The 8,986-nt window shown below is 47.4% G+C and overlaps 1 long non-coding RNA gene across 1 annotated transcript in view; it reads right to left on the minus strand.

The window, feature by feature from the left end:
• Window positions 1-7,074: 7,074 nt before the first annotated feature.
• The window catches only part of LOC148121875 (uncharacterized), a 28,623-nt gene continuing 26,711 nt past the window's right edge, over window positions 7,075-8,986 (minus strand). The window contains exon 4 of the long non-coding RNA XR_015738142.1: window positions 7,075-8,871. This is a non-coding gene — a long non-coding RNA (uncharacterized LOC148121875). The remainder of the gene's footprint in view (window positions 8,872-8,986) is intronic.

Below are 8,986 nucleotides of genomic sequence, written 5' to 3' on the forward strand. Positions count from 1 at the left end.
GCAAAATTTCCTCACCTAATAATCATAATTATGGGGCTGGTGAGATGCTCAGAGGGCAGAGGTGCTCATTGTCAAGGCTGTCATCCTGAGCTTGATTCCCGGAACCCCTGTGGTGGAATGACAGAGCCGACTCCCACAGGATGTCCTCTGACCACATACACGCACATGCACACGCGCGCGCACACACACACACATTAAATAAATTCCTCCTCCCCCAAAAACTCTAATTATGCAGCCCCCTTATTCAATAATAATCTTTTAAATTATTTTAACGGGTTCCCAAGTTTGTAATCACTAACAAAGAAAATGAATACACCTAAGTAATGAAAACTCACTGCTTGCTGGGAAGTGGTGGCACAGGCCTTTAATCCCTGCACTCAGGGCAGAGGCAGGCAGACCTCTCTGAGTTCAAGGTTCCAGGTCAGGCTGGTTCCAGGTCAGGCTACAAAGCTACAGAGAAACCCTGTCTCGAAAAACCAAAAACAAACTGTTTGGTTGGAAGTATCACCTCAGCCCCTAACATCTTTATACCCAAAGAGTCTGGAATATTTAGGTGGAAAGTTCCATTCCAAGCCCCCTTCCCCTGGGAGTTACCTCAGTCCAGACTCCACCTCTGAGAAAGCCCACCAAATGATGACCCCTTCCCAGAGATGCTCAAGACCACTCCCACAGGGTATTTAAACTGCCCCCAGAGAACAAACGTGGTTTTCCCGGTCTTCCTTCCGGTCTCCTTTCTGGGGCCTGAATGCCACCTGGGAGCTCAAGTATCCATTAAACCCAGGCTTCTTCTAATTTGGTTTGATTTGGTCTGATTTGGATTATTGCGTTGGTGGAGAGGTTTATTGAGATGTAAAAACTTTTCACAAACAAACAAACAAAAGTATAAGAAACGCCAATGTAAGACTAGGGAAGCATATGACATTGCATCTGGGACGCTAAGGTGTCTGTTGGACACAGGGGTGCATGCTACTCTCAGGGAGTCCTGCAGCGCTCCTCACATTTCGGTTCTAATTTACCCTTGTTGTCATTTGGTGTTGCCAGAAAGCAATGGTCTGACTTTTTCAACATTCAGACTCTATGCAATGAAAATTGGTAGGTGAAAAAAAAAAATTGGCAGGTGAGCCTGGCGGTGGTGGTGCATGCCTTTCGTCCGAGTACTCAGGAGGCAGAGACAGGGGGATCTCCATGAGTTCAAGGCCAGTCTGATCTACTAAGTGAGTTCCAGGACAGGCTCCAGAGGAACCCTGTCTCAAAAAACAAAAACCAAAAACCCAAACAAACAAAAGTGTTAAATATGGCCAAGTGGTGGTGGCGTATGCCTTTAATTCCAATACTTGGGAGGCAGAGACAGGTGGATCTCAGTGAATTCAAGGCCAGCCTGGTCTATAAAGCTAGTTCCAGGACAGCTAGGGCTGCTACACAGAGAAAACCTGTCTCGAAAAACCAAAAAATAAAAACAGTTACAAAAATGACCAGTGTCCTATAGAACAGTAGAAACATAGCTTCTATTTCCACCTGATAGTAACTATTTGTATCTTGCTGAACATAGCAGCACACATGAGCCTGCCATACCAGCCCCTCAAGCAGGCTAAAGTAGGGTTGGGAGCTCAAGGCTAGCTATGTCTGCATAGTAAATTCTAGGCCAGGCTCAGCTACAGAGTGAGGCCATCTTAAAACAAACAAAACAAAACTTTTTCCATTGGACAACGACCTGGAAATTAACATGTAACTTCAGGTATCTGGGCTATAATCACAGGAAATAGCAAAGACAGTGGATTCTTTGTTCTAGATACTGAATAACCCTCGGTGAGCCTGTCCAACCAGGCCAACCAACACTGAGGAGGCATGCGGTCATTTGGCTTCGTCTTCAGGTCTGGGGTTCTCTTCAGCACCGAGGCTGTCTGCAGGGAAGCAGATGGGCAAGGTAACGTTCTAGGGGTGTGAGCCCGAGATGAGAAGGGAAGCCCGAGGAAGTTCGTGAAGTGAGGTAAAAAGGAGAAGTGGCCAGATGTGGCCCAGGGAGGAAGGAAACAGGAGGAACAGGATTCTGTGTGGGAGAAGCTGAGGTATCTCAGTCCTGAGCGTTTTAGCACGCGGGGCGCCGGTAAGCTACAGCCTGCTGGGGTTCCCACTTGAGGAGCTATGCACTGTCCACATGGCTGCTGGCGTCTGTCTTTTGCAATATTAGTGGAGAAGCAGGGCTATGGTGAGCAGTGATTGTCGAACTTGTCGGGACTGTGTAGAATCACAACATTGGGGGAACTCGTGGAAAGCGGCAGGTGTTGCTTCTGTTTAGCCTGGTCTCTGTAGGTTATCACACTGGCAGCCAGGAAAGACAGCCTGACTCACGGAAGCAAGGACATACGGGAAATCAGGAGGACTGATTCTAGGCCAGGTCTGACTCTGGTTCCCTCAGAGCCTGATGCTGTGGGCACCTTGTAGTAGATGCTGACCTTCTTTAACTGGCACATGTGTGGCCCAGACCTTGGAAACTTCAGGAATTCTGTTAGGAGGTAGAGAAGCTGTGGGCCTGGTGTTGCCTTGTGCCTGTGGGTTTGCACCCTAGTAAGAATGCCTATGGGGCTGGGTGGTGGCGCACACCTTTAATCCCAGCACTCGGGAGGCAGAGGCAAGCGGATCTCTGTGAGTTCGAGGCCAGCCTGGTCTACAGAGCAAGTTCCAGTGCTACACAAGGAAACTCTGTCCAGGGTGGGTGTGGGTGTGATGGTGCGTGGTTTTAATATCAACACTGGGATGCCAAGGCCGGAGGACCTCTATGAGTCAAAAGCCAGCCTGGCTGCAAAGTGAGTTCCAGGACAGCCAGAGCTGCACAGTAAGATCCCACCTCAAAAGAAACAACAATAAGCTGGGCGGTGATGGCACAAGCCTCTCTTTAATCCCAACACTTGGGAGGGCAGAGGCAGGCGGATCTCTGTGAGTGTGAAGCCAACCTGGTCTCTAGTCCAGGACAGGCTCCAAAGCTACAGAGAAACTGGAAAAGCCAAAAAAAAAAAAAAGAAAGAAAGAAAAGGAAAGAAAAGAAAAATAAATGACAGGGCAGATTAAACACAACACTGAATTATAGAAATGAGTTTTTATTCCTTTCTGAAAAATTTAAATTCACAGTCTGCTCAACAGATTGTATTCATAAATTGCATCCATTTGGAAGTACGGAACTGTATTATGACAGCCACAAATATTCTAGATAATGGAAATCATAGATGTGAAGTCCGAGGTAACGGAGGACATGGGTCTCAGTATGAAAGCAGGTCCCGATTCATTAATATTCACTCACGTCTACCTCTCTGTGTGTCTGTTTGTTGGGGGCGGGCCCTGATTCTCGGCCAGTTTTCAACTCTCTTCTAGAGTGCTCTCATCATTCTGTTTGCATTTTCCTAAACAACATCAAATCTCTTTTCCAACGTTTCCGTTGGTAACAACCATTTGTCATAGGGCAATGTAGTTCTCCAAATATATGAATGTTGAAGACAGAGACGGAGAGGAAGCTAGTCCAGACCGCTCCAGAGGTGGGAGGCGACGCCTGACGATTGAAGGACACCCTAAAGGAGGCTCTGGTCGCGGGGCTTGAGCGGGCGGGGGAGCCCCTCTCCTCGAAGTGGGCTGGCGGGCAGGTGCAGCGGCTCAGTTAGCCCTTGCACAGCTAGAGTTAATTTTTAATATTCTTTGGATAAGGTAAAACACGAAGACAAACTCAGACAGGATGACTACTTCCTTGCAGGTCTAGTTTCCACAGCCCGCGCTCTTTGTTCCCAAGTCTCCTCCCTCGTCTTTGTCTTGGAGGAAGGCTCCAGGGTGGTCACGTGACACGCGGGGGTGGGGGTGCGGCGGTTCCTGGGTGTTGGGGACCAGGATTTCCCCTTTGTTTTGGTTGCTAATGTGGCTGCGTAATCGCAGCCCTGGGATTTTCTTCCCTCTAACTCCAGACACCAGTTTCTTAGCTGTGGTTTTAAGGTCAGTCAAAACTTTTTTAAAGAGCAGCGCTAAGCTACGAAGGTTTGACTCGGGAAAGCGATTTTGTCCAGCTCTTTCTAAAGCTCACACTTTTATGGTATCGTCCCCAGATATTGAAGAGTGCACACTGCTTAGGAGTGTTTGTAGGAAAAGTCTCAAGCCGGCGCTGGTAGCATCCCCTTCCTTCTGCATCGAACTCACAGAGATTCACCTGCCTCTGTCCCGAGTGCTGGGATTAAAGACCTGCGCCACCATCGCCCCGCTGAAACAAATTTTTTTTTTTTCTGAGCTGTTTGGCTCGGGTGAAATTGCAAGCCAACTGTCTTGGTAGGGCGGGTGGTGACTAGGCCCAGAGGGTTGAGGGAGTTACTGCTGAGTCTGACAGCCCCGTGTTAGATCCCTGGAAGACACATACACACACGGTGGAAGGTAAGAACTGGTTCCTGTGCGAAGTCCGGGTGTCCTGTGACCTCCACACTGGTGATGTGGCACAGGCTCAGAGCGGACCACAGTTACTGGTTATTTTTTGTCTGGAAGAAGTAAGTGGCTGTAATATGCTGTTTCTGAAGTCGTGAGCCTGGGGGTGGGGTAGGGAGGGTTGAGACTTCGAAAACCATCTTCCGCGTAGGCCAGAGGGAGATGGAAACACTTGGTAAAATACTCAAAATATACATCCCAGACCCTGAACGTGGCCGGTGAGGTCAGGCAGCCTTAGACTAAATTCTTCTCTGCCCTCCATAGAACAACCTGGGAAAGACAGTGCAGGACTGGAGGGATGGCTCCGCTATTCAGAGCACTGGCCGCTCTTTCAGAGGACCTGGCTTCAGTTCCCACCACCCACATGACAGCCCACAACTGTCTGTAACTCTGGTTCCGGGGCATCTGGCCCCTCTTCTAGTCTCAGCAGGTACCAGTCATACCAAGTAGTGCTCTGATTATACATGCAGGCCAAAGCACTTCAAACAACGTTCTAAAGTAGACTGTGTAAAGCCTCCTTTGCTTGTTATATTCCAGAGAAAACCAGACAGTTAGCATTCGGAGTGGGGTGTGGTGGTGCATGTTTGTCATCACTGCGAGGAAGAGGATGAAGAATCAGGACTTAGCATGACACCCCACTTCCACCTCAAAAGATCAAAAAACAAAAAACAGGGGGCTGGAGAAATGGCTCAGAGGTTAAGAGCATTGCCTGCTCTTCCAAAGGTCCTGAGTTCAATTCCCAGCAACCACATGGTGGCTCGCAACCATCTGTAATGAGGTCAGGTGCCCTCTTCTGGCCAGCAGGCATACACACAGACAGAATATTGTATACATAATAAATAAATAAATAGTAAATTAAAAAAACAAAAAACAAACCTGAGGGCTGGAGAGATGGCTCAGAGGTTAAGAGCATTGCCTGCTCTTCTAAAGGTCCTGAGTTCAATTCCCAGCAACCACAAGGTGGCTCACAACCATCTGTAACGAGGTCTGGTGCCCTCTTCTGGCCTGCAGGCATACACACAGACAGAATATTGTATACATAATAAATAAATAAATATTTAAAAAAAAAAAAAAAAAAACAAACCTGAACCAAAACCCAAAAACTAAAAAGCCCTATTAACCCCTGTGCTTCTGTCTATGTTAAAAACCTCTTCCAACTCTGTTTCATTGAATTTCCCCCCCCCCGGGGTATAACTTGGTGGTAGAGCACTTGTCTGGCATGTGTGAGGTTGTGGGTTCCTCCCCACCACTGCAGAAGTCAAATCAATCATTTGGGATTTGGTCGAATGGAGAGGAGCCTCTGCGCAGAGAACGGGAGGTGTGGTGGGTGGCAAAGCTGTACAAGAAAGGGGATGGAAAAATCTAGACTGTCTAGTTTTTGAGAGCTTGGAACACCCGACTGCTGGCCCCCTAGTCTGATAGCGCAGTCCCAAGTTCACCTTCAAATTGTTTTATTGCTTCTTCTTCTACTACTCCTTTTTTTTTCCTTGAGGTAGATTTCCATGTAATCCAGGTTGTTCTGGAACTCAAACTGCAGCTGATAACCGTGAACTCCTTGTCCTCTGCCCCCCTTACCCCCCCCCAAGTGCTGGAATCATAGGCCAGCAACACCTGCCTGTTACTTTCATGTTCTCCTCGTAGATCTCCCATTCTCTCCTTCCACCTTCACATGGATGCGTTCTCAGGAACAAACTCTGGGGACTTTTTTCTTTTTTTTAAGATTTTATTTATTTATTATGTATACAGTGTTCTGTCTGCAGGTAGACATGCAGGCTAGAAGAGGGCACCAGATCTCATTACAGATGGTTGTGAGCTACCATGTGGTTGCTGGGAATTGAACTCAGGACCTTTGGAAGAGCAGCCAGTGTTCTTAACCACCGAGCCAACTCTCCAGTCTGACTTTCTTTTGGGAAAGTATTGTAGGATATTTTTAAGATTCTTGACTATCACCTACTACATCTTTTATTATTATTATTATTTAACTTAATTTCATGTGCTTTGGAGTTAGAGTCCCTGGAACTGGGGCTACAGACAGTTGTGAGCTGCATGTGGGTTCCAGGAATTGAACCCAGGTCCTCTGGAAGAGCAGCCAGTGTTCTTAACTACTGAGCCATATTTCCAGCCCCATGTTTTTTTTTTTAAGTATAAATTTATTTTTTGTTTGTTTATTTACTTATGTCTGCTTGTAGATGTGTACATACATGCCATGGTGTGTGTGTAGAGGTCAGAGGACAGTGGGAGCCATTTCTTGCCCTCCACCAAGTGGATTCAAGGGATTGAATTTAGATCACGTCAGGCAGGACAACAAATGCTTTGACCTTCTGAGCCATGCTGCCAGCCTTCTGGCTTATGTGTGGTGGGAAATGAAGGAACACAACAAACTCTGTAACTAGGGGGCTGAATTCAGTCCAGCAAAGTCATAAACATTCCCAAGAAACTGCCCTGGTCAAAGTGACCCACCAGGGTACTCAAACAACATCTGTTTACATCTGCTTGCTTCAAACGTCCTTGCAGGTACCTGGTTAACCATGGTAACCAGCAGATGTCTGGAGGACATAAGGCAGCGGGGGGGGGGGGTGTTGGGGGGGTGTTGGATGGGAGGGGGAGTAGGGTGGGAGGGGGGGTTGTTTCTATCTCCCTTAGATACCAATAGCCTATCAGGAACTAACAGCTGAGCTTTACCTCACCTTTAGTCAATTGTCATATAGGATAAGGAATTTTGTATTTTGAGACTGTAACCTTGTGACTACTTTGTGTTTTTTGTCTTTATAATCCCCTTACAGTAGTAGTAGATGGGGTCCTTCTCCCTCCATCTGCTGTGTCAGACTATAAGGCAGAGGACCCTTGCTAGCCCATACTTAATAAACAAAACCTTACTTTTGCGTTCAGAAGTGTGGCTTCGTGGTCATCTTCTTGGGGGTCCTTGGACCCAGACACAACAGAAAATGTCTCCAAATGTCCCTTGATTAAGAAGTCCTGCCCCAGAGAAGTTCGCTCCGGGGATTTCGCTACACTGGGTAGTGGTGCTGATTGGCGTTGGTCTAGTGACCAGGACAAAAGGAGGAACTGATGTCAGTTTCTGCGGAGCTTAGCACTGTTTCCTTGTAGTTCTTGGAACTGGCGAACTGGGGTCTCCTTTGAGGCCCAGCCTCACTGAGTCCGCTTTATACATGATCTAGCCTTGTTCCTTCTCGTGGGAAGAGTCAACAGGACCACCGCAGCCTGCGCTCTTCCCCTAGACCATTCTGGACACAGTTCTCTGCATGAGTCAACTCTATTCTCGAGATTTATAAGGCCTCCTCCTTGGGTCACTTCTCTTTACTGTGGGCCACGCCTCAGGGAGGCCCAAATGGGGCCAATAGGTGTGTTTTGTGTTTAGTGGTTGTCATTGATGCTTTTAGTGATGTAGGTAGAGCTTAGATATGCTAGCCATATTTTGAAAGTGTTAGAAAAAGGCCTTTCCCCAACCCCCAGCCATTTAACAAAATGTAGTTGAGGGTACTGGAGAGATGACTCAGTCCTTAAGGGCACTGGCTGTTCTTCCAGAGGACCCAGATTCCATTCCCAGCACCCACATAATAGCTAACAACCATCTGTGATTCTAGTCCCAGGAAACCCCACACCCTCCTCTGGCCTCTGAGATATTTCACAGACTATATACAGGCATTATACCAATACACATAAAATAAAAATAAGTTTTTTTTTTCTTTTGAGACAGAGTTTCTCTGTGTAACAACTCTGGCTGTCCTGAAACTCGCTTTGTAGACTGACTGGCCTCAAACTCTCAGAGATCCACCAGCCTCTGCCTCCAGATGCTGGGATTAGAGGCCTGTGCCACCACCACCTATCTAGGAGACAGCGCTAACTCATTGCCAGCCGAACACTCTTGAAGCCCCGCGCCCCCACTACTCCTGGGTAGGTAGGTGTCGTCTCTGTTTGTCTCTCAATGGCATGACACATATGCTGCCCTCTCAGGCGAGGACTCTGGCCAGACATTGCTTAGTGAGATGTCGCCTCCGCAGGGAAGTGACTCGATGAGATGCTTTCCCCTGGTGGAATGAATCACTCTCCTGATTCTGAGCCCTCACAGCCTGTTGCTCCCATCTTGGCTAATTTCTGACCGATTACACCTGGCACAGGTGAATCTCCATCGAAAGGGTTCCTCCCGGGCAGAGGGCAGCTGACTCATCTGGCTTCCCCTGGAGAGCAAGGCTAGCCTCACACGGGGCTGGATCAATGCCCTTAAAATTCAATCCTTTGACTAAGTGACTGAGATCTGTGAGAAAACCAGTGCAGTCAGCTGTGTCCTCTGCTTTCTCCTTGGTCAGATCCTGAGCGGATTCGTTCTGTCAACATGGTGTCCGCCAGCCCCTCACTTTGGTGACCATGACGTTTCTTCAACCTGGTAAAGACTGGAAACATCTGGAAAAAGGAAGATTTTAAAAATATTTTTATCTGCTTATTTTATATTTTATAATGACAATTTCATTGACATTTTTATAGATATCTAAAATTTTTGATCACATTCTCCCTCCAT

This window comes from Myodes glareolus, chromosome 6 (assembly GCF_982192425.1).
Source record: "Myodes glareolus chromosome 6, mMyoGla1.1, whole genome shotgun sequence".
NCBI classification, from domain to species: Eukaryota; Metazoa; Chordata; class Mammalia; order Rodentia; family Cricetidae; genus Myodes; species Myodes glareolus.